The sequence below is a fragment of the Desmodus rotundus genome, chromosome 9 (genome assembly GCF_022682495.2).
Source record: "Desmodus rotundus isolate HL8 chromosome 9, HLdesRot8A.1, whole genome shotgun sequence".
Classification (NCBI taxonomy): domain Eukaryota; kingdom Metazoa; phylum Chordata; class Mammalia; order Chiroptera; family Phyllostomidae; genus Desmodus; species Desmodus rotundus.
In genome coordinates this window covers 65,524,622-65,537,054 of record NC_071395.1, presented here as the reverse complement: position 1 = coordinate 65,537,054, position 12,433 = coordinate 65,524,622, and the positions used below count along the sequence as shown (strand labels likewise).

Sequence of the window (12,433 nt, the reverse complement as noted above, 5' to 3'; positions counted from 1 at the left end):
AATCTCCTCTCCCAGAGACGGCCTGGGGTAGAGAATAGTGGGAAATAATTACTCAGAAGGAAGATAAAAGTTTTCATGAGAATCAAAAGATTAGGATGGTCTATATAAACTACAGTCAGCCAATCTAAAGCCCAGTTCTGAATTTAGTTCAGGTCTATGCAAAGAAGGGCTACCAAAACTTCTGAAACATCTTCATAAATTAATCTCGTTGCCCAGTGGCCCTCTCTTTATGAACTGGGTGTACTTCCCGATTAGGAGTGTTAAATGGGTGGGCATGGGGTGCGGTCAGCAGCCGAGTTTTGATACCTATTCTTCTCTTAACTAATGTCCCAAGGCCTTTGCCTGTTTGGGGATTGATCTGCTCATCTGTATATCGATCACTGTGAACTAAATGATCTCCAAAGTCCCCGCTATCAATCTGGGGCTATATGACATCTGGTGGAAGCTCCTATGGATTGTGTTAAAGAGATTTAAACACACTTGATCTCTTCACAGACAAAGCCTTATCAGTAGCTGAGAAAGCCACATGCCAACTGTTAAGAGATGAACCAAGTAAACACCAGGCCAGGACTGACAGCATCCTGCATGTAAACCATCCCAATGCTCGTGAACTCGGAAAGCCTTGTTTTCCTCTTTTATACCACCCCCAAATCCCCAACACTACTTCTAAATCTTCTAGGAGGGTATTCTTTTTTCCATGGTGCAAGACAATTGTAAAATGAAGAGAAAATGGATTGTCTCATTCCGTTACTCATTTGGCAGCTGCAAGGTAACAGGTAATGAAATACTTGAACCCATTGGGGATGTTTCTGAGACTATTGCTGATGGTTAGGCGCCCTCTACTGGTGGATTCAACAGCAAACCGCCAAAAGGATTTTTTAAATTCTGGGATGCCTGCTTCCTAAGGTGACCTAGTGTTTGTCTTCAAGGATTTCCAAAAAGAAAACAAGCTTACACCAGGCCACACCTCATTCAGGAGAAGTCCTTTCATGTCTTTACAGAGAGAACATTCTGGATTCAGAGACTGAAAATACTGTTTTTAGAAACGTTTCAGATGGAATGATGACTTCCATTAAAAATGAAATCTTATGCCCTGGCTGGCATGGCTCATTTGGTTGGAACATCGTCCAGTGAATGGTCACAGGTTCGATCCCTGGTCAGACAGCATGCCTGGGTTGTGGATTCAGTCCCTGTCAGGGCACATGCAAGAAGCAACAAATCGATGTTCTCTCTCACATCGAAGTTTCTCTCCCTCTCTGTCTCTCTCCGTTCCCCTCTCTCTAAAATCAATAAGCAGTCTTCAGGGAAGATAAAAAATAAAATTTTATTAAAATTTAAGAATATTCATTAAGAGATTATGGACTTTGGGGTTGCATGGAAAGAAAGAAGGTTAGCATGCCCATAAACGAAATAGGAAATGCCTTGGCGATCCTGGCACACATACCTGCTGAAGGATTGCCTCCTGCTCTGTGGCTTTGCAAGGAGCCTGGAATATGGTATTGGGTGGTGGGTAAGAGCACAGGGTTTAGTCAGACCCAGCTTTCGACGCTGTTCTGCCACTTACTGGAGAATTAATTAAAGCCCTCGGCTTTCCTTTATATGACACTGTCTTCTGTGTTTCAACGCAGCGTGCAGGCTAAGCACACTAAATTCAACCTCACGCCATCAGGAGCACTGCAGCCATGCAACGGGGGCACCGAAGCCTTGCCTCGGAGTAGATCACGGGGTTTATGTATGCATCCCCTCGTTGTGCTTAGGGCGTGGTCTGTCCACAGGGCACTGTGCTGAGTACTCAGAACCATGAATTAGACACAGACTCTGCCTTCAGGGGTCAGAAAGTCTACGAGAAAGAATGAGCTGTGTAGACCGCTATGATGAGGCAGAAAGGTGTCACTGATGTGGAAAATGCACATGATCCGCGGGAGTTCTCAAAAGAGAAAATATTCTCCATCTGAGAATAGGAAAAGGCTTTTCTCCTTATATTACATTATTTCTATGATTTCTGAGCTTGCCTGAGCACTAAAGATAAGATTCAGAGTATTTAATAATTCTGTTAGAGAGTTTGGACAGTATTAATAATAATAATATAAAAATCCAAAGAATTAAAAATAAGGCCATTACAAACTCACAGAAAAAGTTGTATATGAAAGTATATTTGTAGTATACTACGTGGCTCAGTAATGAATGATACTTATATTATTATGACAACATAAGCTTAAACAGTTGAATTAACCAAAAAGTATAATTTAACTATATTGGAAAGAGAAAGAAGACTATATAATATATGGGAATTAAACGTTCACTTTCAAAAAAAGTTAGACATTGTATACAACTATTATATTAAGAAATGTAGCCCTACAAATGTAATATTTGGTAATATGGAGGATTAGACTAAGAAAATCAGCTGAAAGTTGAAAGCGGTTATCTCGAGGGTGGTGCTCGGAGTAGGGAGCAGGAGTACAATGCTGCAGTTCATTATTTGTACACACTACAGAGTGCTTGCCACCAGAAGTCTAGTTTCCATCCATTGCCACTACACAGAATGACCTTCATTCATTTCACCGTCCACACACTCAGCCCTCCTCTCTAGTAACTACCATTCAGTTGTCATTTCCATGAGTCTGTTTTCATGTTATTCATTCATTTCTTTCTTGCTTGCTTGTTTGTTTTATATTATACATATGTATGAAACCATACTTTTTTGTCCTTTTACATCTGACTTATTTCACTTAGGATTATACCTGCAAGGGTCATTCATATTGTCACAAATGGCAATATTTCATCTTTTTATGGCCAAGTAGTATTCCATTGTATATACAGTTGACCTTGGACAATGTGGCGGTTAGGGCCGCTGATTCCTGTGCAGGCAAAAATCCATGTATAACTTTTGACTTCCCCCAAATTTAACCACACCGTTATCCCTCAGTATCCATAGGGATTGGTTTTAGGACTGCTGCAGATACAAAAATCCATAAATGCTCAAGTCACCATATGAAACCATGTAAATTGATGCACAGAGTAGTCCCTTTGCATTAGCAGATTCCTAACCTTGGATTGTAAACAATATACAGATGAAAAAAATATGTATGTAAGTGGATCCATGAAATTCAAACTCAAGTTGTTCAACAGTCAACTGTACATACCCCATCTTTTTTTCCTGTTCAGTCAATGCACACTTAAGCTGTTTTGCATATAGGAATGCATATATTTTTTCAAATTAGTGTTTTTATATTCTTCAGATAAATACCCAGGAGTGGAATAGCTAGATTATATGGCAGCCCTTACTTTTTTGAGGAACCTCCACACTGACTGTACAATTTACAATCCATTTTTCCAAGAAAGACATACAGATGGCTAACAGGCACATGAAAGGATGTTCAGTATCACTAATTAGTGGGGTGCGAAAATGCGAGTCAAAACCACAATGAGATATCATCTCACACCTATCAGAATGGCTATTATCAAAAAGTCAAGAAATAGCAAGTGTTGGGACATATATGGTGAACAGGGAACCTCCTGTCTTTCTAAAATCTATTTGGAAATTAAATCTCTGCGAGCATTGAGCATAAAGGAGTAGGAATGACTGGTTCTGGCACAGCATGTTCTAAGAGGAAGGGCCTGGCTAAGAAAAGATTTGGGGTGGGGCAGAGAGGTGGGAAGAGTCGGGGGCTGTCAAGGCTACAAATTCTATTTCTTCATAAGGCTCAAAGATCAAGAAAGCTGCATAGGGAAAAGATGTCAAATTTGTAGAACAGAGCAGCTGTGCCTGAAAACCTGCTAGAAATTATGCTTTGGGAGTTGGAATAAAAAAGAGGAGAGACATAATTGATGCTGAAAAAGAAATTAAATCCATGCAGAGGATGCAGAGGGAAAGATCCACAGGAAATGATGAGAAAGGAAATGACAGATATGGAAGACCATGAGTGAAGATCAAAGGGACAAAAGGCTGGAATAAATGAATCATAAGCAATTATCAAAGAAAAAATACAAATCAAACTTCAACTCTCCAACATTAAAAAAAAACAAAAACCCTATAGACAGATGACAATTTCCCATGCTCTCCTAGGCAAAGCAATGTGAATATGGTCATTTAATTCTGGAGTAATGCTTACATTAAAAAGAGCAATCCAAGTTTAAAGCACTTTAGCCAAAAGAAAAGGTTATGTGTGAAAGTAGAAACAAGCAGGCTGAACTCTGAGTGCTTACCTGCGGCACTAATGACAGAAGACATTGGAGCCACACCTTCAGAGTTCTGCGCAAAAGATATTGAGATAGAAAAGTTGTCTTTTATAATTGAAGGCAACAGAAAGATATTTTTATTAAGAACTTGAAAAATATCCACTACAAACGATTATTTGAAATTGTTTCCAACTAACTGGGGAATATTGAAAATACTTCAGGCTTAAAAACGAGAGCCACCTCAACAAATGTGATGAGATTCAGCACTAAAACTAGGGAAACATGGACCGTATTTACCTCTCTAGGAAAGATGTAAATCTAGATGGAAAAATGAATCTAAAATCAAAACATCTGTTCCTTAAAAAAATAATGTAAAATTCATGATTATATGAAAAAAATCTGAGTTAACAACGTCAGCTAATATTAACAGAGACTGAGAAATGTGAGGAGATGGGAGAGTGGAGGATTGTGTATTCAAAGGATCATTTCCTTCTTGACTCTGAGAATTAGTTCATGTAAAGAAAAAGAGGGCTTTGAAATATTAAAAAATAAACATCAAAGAAAGTAAAAGCAAAGAAAACATAGTCCATAGAACAAATAGGAGTAGCAAATGAAACAGCATAAAACAATATTTAAAAAGTATAAAACTATATGTCAGAACATGAAATAGCCCTTTTGTGCTAATAAACGGTGATGTTAAGCACCTCTCTTAAAAGGCAATGAACGACTCTCAAGTTGTTTTCCCAAAATCTAGTCAATTACTCGCTATAAAAGAACACTCAGAACAAAGGCATATTGAATGTTAAAAGTAAAATAGTATCAGACAAAGATACATTGGGCAAATTCAAACAAAAGGAAAGGGGTGCAAACATATATATTTTATATATATATGTAATATATATATATATATATATATATATATATATATATATATATCAGACACCAACTTTCAGACAAAAACATTGCAGGGAGCAAAAGTTTACTTCTTTTGATGAAATGTACAAACATTTATGGGATTAATAAAACAGCAAGACAAGTATTTTTGTTAGAGGTTTTGTTCCTCTAAAAATGAGCACACAGTAATACTTGCAGATATTAACATATTGCTCTATGCAGAACAAATCAAACAAGCAGAAAGGAAATGCATATATAGAAATAACAAGATTTAGTCAATAAGATACCACTGACACTCTTGCAAATGAACAATGAGACTTAATATTTAGAATCTATAGAATACATTTTTAATCAAATATTTTAGTTCACAAAAATCTCAAATTCTAAAAATAAAAAATGGTACAGCCTTCTCTCCTATTCCCTTTTTAGACCAGGGTAAAGTAAAACCCAAGGTGATCAAATATTAAGCCATATAAATAGAAATTTAAAAAAAATTCTTCTAAGTAACTTCTGAACAAAAATTATCCATATCACAATTACAAAATATAAATATAAAGCAACTATTACACTTTACCTATTTGAGACTGGAAAAAATATGCCAGTTCCAATACGTGTTTCTAATGTAGAAAAATGACTGGTAGGAAAGATCAGTGTGTTAAGAGTAATTAGCTTTGGGTAGTATTTACTTTGTTTACATATATGAATTTGTTTATATGCATGCATTACTTTTCCACATGGAATGGATACTTGGTAAAGACCATATGTTTATATTTTAGAAGTTGAAAAACTGTTCTGGGAGGATTTCAAGCTCTCATATCATGTTTAAAGTGGAAGAGAGAAGTATCTTTAGGGAAGACACTCCCCTCTGGCAAGTACCGATCCAAAGCAAATATATAGCCAATTCTCCTGGAATCAGTGAACTAATCTAAATACAGGTGCTTCACACTGAGTGATGTCAAAAGTTCTGTCTAACAAAGTAAACTATGCATGTCAGTCATTTTTAAGGACAAGACTAACCTAGAATTGCTGATTTATTTTTCCTTAGGTTGAATTTAAATTGTGCAGTACTTGAAATGTTTTGTTTGTTCTTGAGAGATGGATTTGTGTTCTCGTTCTTACTTCTGCTGGGGAGCCAGACTACAGCTGAAAGGACAGGCTTCTCTTGCTAGAATAGAAGTTTCTCAGCCTCTGCACTGTTGACATTTTGGGCCACATAATTCTTTCTTGGGAGCAAGGCAGATGGTGCTGTTCCATGTGTAATGAAGATATACCTAGCAGGACCCCTGGCCTCTACTCACTAGATCTAGTAGCACCCTCCCCGAGCCCCATGCCCCCTCCCTGGCAGTTGTGACAGCTGAAGATGTATTTAGACATTGTCAAGTGCCCACCTGGGGTGGGTGCAAAATTACCCCTGGCTGAAAAACAGCTGTGTTAAAGGATAGACTCACAGGAATAGAACTAGACTTGACTATGGGCTAACACTGTCCCTGTAAGGCTGACTATGCCACCCTTTGTGAGAACATTGTTGAGGACTGGAATTGAATTTTTGGGGTCTGAAAACTGGATCACATTCCAAAGGTGAGGAATCCCTAAAGTGAATAGAAATTTGATTACCAGTCACAGTCTGGTGTGCTTATGCTCTGAGGAGCCAAGAGGAGCCAGGTCCCTTTCCAAAGGCTAGAGAAGGGTTAGGAGTTGGGGTCACCAGTTAAAAAATGTGGTCCCAATCACATTAGGGTCAGCAGCAGCAGTAACATTAGGTAGCTACATGGTACCTAGCAAGGGAAGATGGGGAAAGTCACAGATGTCAATCATGAGCCATTAGTGCTTGCAGCAGCTGCGGGATAGGTTCACAAAGCGGTAATGAGGATCTGAGCTGGGCACCAAGAGCAGCTATCACAGTCCACCCCTTGGACCACTCAGCTCTGTGTGCTTCTTTCTGACTCTGCAATTCTGTTCATCTAGATACAGCTTCTCCAGGACTCTCACTGGTGACAATTTCTGGGGAAACAACAGCAGGAATTATACCTCACTGCTGACTTGATCTCAAGGCCTTATCTGATCTTATCTTCTCTGTCGCTACTTTCCATTTACAGGCAAAACTGGGCACAGAGGTACCAAGAGTGCCACAGTGGATCACATCCATGATTACGTTAGCCTCAATTCTGCCTTCTTAGTGTGATCAGACTACAGCCCTTCTCGATATGCATGGTAACCACTCTCTTTGGCTACTGGTTTACCAACACAAGGAACCCAGAGTGACTACAGGGTAGCTATAGCTTTAAACTGATGGGAATTATTACTCTATCTTTTGATGGAAGTACAAGCCTCCCTGGAATCGGGACCTTGAGACTCACAGACTCAAGAGCAGGAAGCACACATTCTTCAAGAGGGTCACTGGGAATGATAGTTACAGGGGGTACCCTGAAGTTCACTGCTTGGTTCCTGGACCCATGTGTTCTACCTATTGGAGATAGAATCTATTGGGGCATGGGCCCCATCCTTAGGAGGTTTCATCTCAAAGTTGATGCCTCTGCCACACTTTTTTTTTCTCAAAAATATTTTTTTTGTCCTCCCCTGAAGACATGCTTAAAGGGGAATGGGGGGAGATAGAGAGGGAGAGAAACATCGATGTGAGAAACATAGATTAGTTGCTTCTTGCATGCAACCCAACTGGGGACTGAACCTGCAACCCAGGGAGGTGCCCTGACTGGGAATTGAACCCACAGCTTTTCAGTTTATAGGATAATGCTCCAACCAACTGAGCCACACTGGCTGTGGCTCAGCCATACTTCAAAGAAGCCATTCTACTGTTCTATCAGGCCTGCAGCTTCTGAAGGGTATAGTATGTGGTAAGACCAGTGGATCCCGTGCTCATATGCCCACAGCCAGAACTCCTTTGCCAACCGTTGGACTGAGGAGATGCTATGCAAGATCCCACATAGCAAGATCAAACCTTCTCTGAGCCTTTGGAGTAATGGTGCTGGCTGAGAAATTACAAGCAGGAAAGGCAAATTGTTATCCAGAACACGTGTAAATCTTGATTTAGATGACTTGCTGTTAACCAGAATAGAAGGAGTCTAGTGTAACTGAATAGCCAACAGTAGCTACTTGGTCTTATTCATGAGACTATACCATACAGATACTCAGCTTTTTTTTCTACCAGTAGGCTGGACACATCAGTAGAAGTCCAGCCTGGCAAGTCTCAATCTTGATGAGAGGGAGCCAGTGCTGTCGGGTCTATGCACAGCCTCTGTTTCTATTATCATGGCAATCCCATTCATGAGCTCATTATCTAAACAGTGCAGTGGCAGCAGTTGGCTATCATCCACTGGCTGAGTCAACACTCCCAGTTGGGTGTTTAATGCCTCTTCTTCAGTGGATGTTCTGTAGTGGTAATGAAATGAAAGATAAAATTATCACACTTGATGTGCCCACTCACACATGTCTATTCACATGTCTCTTCCCTAGACCTTCTTGCCTCTTCTTCCACTATTTTTTCCTCTAGGCCATTGGCCAACCAGTTAAGCCACTTGCCATTGACCATGAGTCCATATATAGTCTAACCTCAGATCAATGGTACCTCCACACAAAGTGGATGATCATGAGTAGTACCTGAAGCTCTGCCCACTGCAAGGACTATCTTTCATTTCTGTTACTCAAAGCAACTCCTAAGTGGGACTTCAGTGCAGAATTCCATTTTCAGCTCACGCAAACCTACTGAACTGACCCATTAGTATATTAAACACTGGAGTTTTTCTCCTCTACCAGCAGGACAGAGCAAATGATTCATGAGGCCAAGGGTGTGAACTGAAGGAGAAGTATCAGTGTAATACAGAAAGGTGACATGGGATTCTGGTACCTAGTGCTCTCTGAACTTGTTCTACTTCAATCTGGAAGGTATCACTTCTACCCTGAAGTGACCTCCCAGACCTATGGCTTGGTAGGTGTGACAGTATTCTGTTCATTATGTGCAGTTCTGGCTCCAAGGCTATTTGATGTCCCATGGTTAGATGTTCCGTCTCTATCAGGAATCAGTACCAGATCAGTTATGTGAATGTGCTCATGTGGTTTTAATGGTGTATGGTACTTTGTTGCAGCTGGCATGGCTTTGCTCAAAAACTCAAGAATTCATAGAAAACCCCATGAATTTACCATTGGGCTTGCTAGAGACTCTATGAAGCAATCCAAGTGTCAACTGTTTATGTTGCTGCCTAAATCTGCTTCAGAAGGTTTTCTTGCTCTGGGTCTTCTTAAAAGTACGAGCCTTTAGCATTACCAAATAAATGGGTCAGAGTAGCATTTCAAAGGATCTAATGTGCTATATCTAAAACCTCAAGAGGCCAGCTAAGCCCTGTGCAGCTTTCTTCTTTTTTTTTAATTTTATTTATTTATCTTTAGAGACAGGGGAAGGGAGGGAGAAGGACAGGGAGAGAAACATCAATGTGTGGTTGCCTCTCAAGCACCCACCACAGGGGACCTGGCTTGCAACCCAGGCATGTGCCCTGAATGGGAATCGAACCAGCAATCCTTCGGTTCACAGGCCCATGCTCAATCCACTGAGCTATACCAGCCAGGGCTTGTGCAGCTTTCTTAGTAGTAGGAGATATGCAGAGAAATGGCATGTCCTTTACTTTGGAAGGGATGACTCATTTGACCCAGAACATAAGACCCCTAAATATTTGACTGATGTATCATGCCTCTAAATCTTTGTTAGGTTTATCTCTCTCCCTCTAGAGTGCATGTGTCTTACCACTTCTTGCTCCTCAGGTCCAGCTACATGATGCCAGCAACACAAGCTAATAAAGTGCTCCACAGGATGGCCAGATGGCCCCGAGGTTTCCAACAATATAGTGACAGAGAGAAAGTGAATTAACATATCTCTGGGGCAATACCATGAATGTATGCTGCTATTCACTCCACATGCATGCAAATTGCCTCTGTCCTATCTGAGGGGTAGTGAAAAGAATGCATTTGTGAGATCAATAGCTTCATGCCACTTACCAGAGTCACTAATAAAGATACCACTCCCAACACGCAGCTGCAATTGGTTGTACTATTTGGTTAAGTTTGCAGTAGTACACTGTTTTTTTCCAGGACCCAGGTGGGTTTTTGCAGGACCACTTCCCCTGCACCCTTCAAATCTCTGAAGGTGTTACATATCTGCCATTTCCTCCAAACATGTGATAATTGTTTTATATTTACTATCTTTACATTTACTATCTATTACATTTACAAACATGTGATCATTGTTTTACATTTACTATCTTGGCTGGGTTGGGCCAAGTTTCAGGGGCTTCCATTTGGTCTTTATTACTATAATAACTGCGTTTATAAGTCAAGGAACCAGCATAAGGGTTTCTCCAACAGTTTAATATATTCAGAGACTAAGAAAATGATCACATGGTATCTCTGGATCCAGGGGACACTGTCAGAGGGCCCCCCATTGGGCATATTCTAAGCAGAGCCTCACTGTCTCACGAGGCTTCTGCATTGTTTTCAGGCGAAGGGAAGTCATGTCCTCTAACAAGGAGAAATCCTCTCACACATACCCAGAGGACTCGAGTTCTCCAGTGCATCCACTGTGACACCCTGCCCAAGCCTCAGCATCCCTCCCTCCTTATTGAGGCTCTGTGATTGTTGTAAGGAACTTGCTGGGGCTGGACATTCGACCTTTCCTGAAATTCTGCTACCCTTACAAATACACCCTGAGCCTGGTCCTCAGGATGACCAGCCCTCCAAACACAGGAGTCTCTTTAGATGATGCCCAAAGGACCTCTGCCACTTTTTTTTTGTTTTGAATTGGTGATTTATCACCCTGTTTCTCTTTTCAAAGCAACAATGATATTCAGCTATAGTCACCCAGTTCCACAGTCCTTATAATTACACTCAGTTGTTAGAAACAGTGTACAAGATAGAGCATATCCTTCTACCTGTATCCCATCCCAGTTCTTAATGCCTGAACCACTACAACACACCCAGGATGATTAATATTTTACTTACCACCAGGGAGATGGTACCTCCAGAGCCAGGAAGGGTAGGTGATTCAAGTCAAAATTCCATTCTTATGGTCAGTTTTCTATGACTACTTGTGGTACCAATTTTCTAATCCAGGTTTCTTGGGAGCAGAGACTAAGAAAGAAATTCGTGTTTTGATTTACTAAAGTGGCGGCCTTCAGAAAAAGAAATCTTGAATGAAGGAAGCAGGACAGGGCAGCAGAAGGAGCCCCCTCCAAAATGAGATCTCAGGTAAAGTCTAGCATTGGTAGTTCTGGGATGTGAGTTATATCACAGAGTGGTCCAGGCTTCAGATAGATTGGTAGATCCTGCACATGCATAGTGGTCCACTGGCTTCTTCTCGGGACAGTGGTGCTGTAACCTCCCTGGCATGTCTGAGTGAGGTAGACCCAGCCAACCCAGGGCAACTATCTAGAGAAGATCACAGGGATAAGTCATTAGCTGCAGTACTTGCAGCAACCAGGGGATGAGTGCAGTGGGCCAGTGAGGGAGATCTGAGTACGGCACCAACAGTCTCTAATGCAAGTGTGTATTCTAGACTTTCTACGGTGAATCTGATGCTCTTGTTATGAAAATTTGAAAAGCGTATACTGAGCTTTCCATAGATAGATGATAAATATGTGGATTTATATACTGCATGTTTGCATATAAATTGATACATAGCAAATTTAAATCTATGCATAGTTTGACATGAAATATGTCTACATACATTTATATATAAACATATATAAATATATATTTAAACATAAGACTATGTGGTACATCTTAAAGTGAGAAAAATGGTGAAAAATATCTACAACTTGTTCACTGCTGTTTTTACTTCATGGGGTAGGGTAGATCAGGAACATAAAACATTGTCATATTTTTTTAAGATTTCATTTATTTATTTTTAGAAAGGGGAAGAGAGGGAGAAAGTGAGGGAGAGAAACATCAATGTGTGGTTGCCTCTTGAGTGCCCCCTACTGGGGACCTGTCCCACAACCCAGGCATGTGCTATAGACTGGGAATTGAACTGGCAACCTTTTGATTTGCAGGCCGGCACTCAATCCACTGAGCCACACCAGCCAGGGCTATCATGTCTTTTTAAGTTGTCAAAAGTTAGAGAGAAAAAAACATGGTCAGGAAAATATTTAATGAGAGGAGGAAATATTCATAATATCTTAAATAACATTGCATTTACATTTAAATAAAAAAAATATTCTATAGCAACCAAAATGATCAATCTATAGTTATGTGCATCAATCTGGAGAACTTTTATAAATGTTGCTTAATGTTTTTAAAAATACACACACCAAATTGCATTGTTTAAAGGTGTAAGCATAAGTGACAAAGTCCAACATGG

General features: G+C 40.2%; 1 non-coding gene across 1 annotated transcript; it reads left to right on the top strand.

Moving 5' to 3' along the window:
• Positions 1–1,367: 1,367 nt before the first annotated feature.
• Positions 1,368–1,495, top strand: LOC112309010 (U6atac minor spliceosomal RNA). Its single transcript, XR_002975213.1, has one exon. It is a non-coding gene; the product is annotated as a U6atac minor spliceosomal RNA (small nuclear RNA).
• Positions 1,496–12,433: the final 10,938 nt, after the last annotated feature.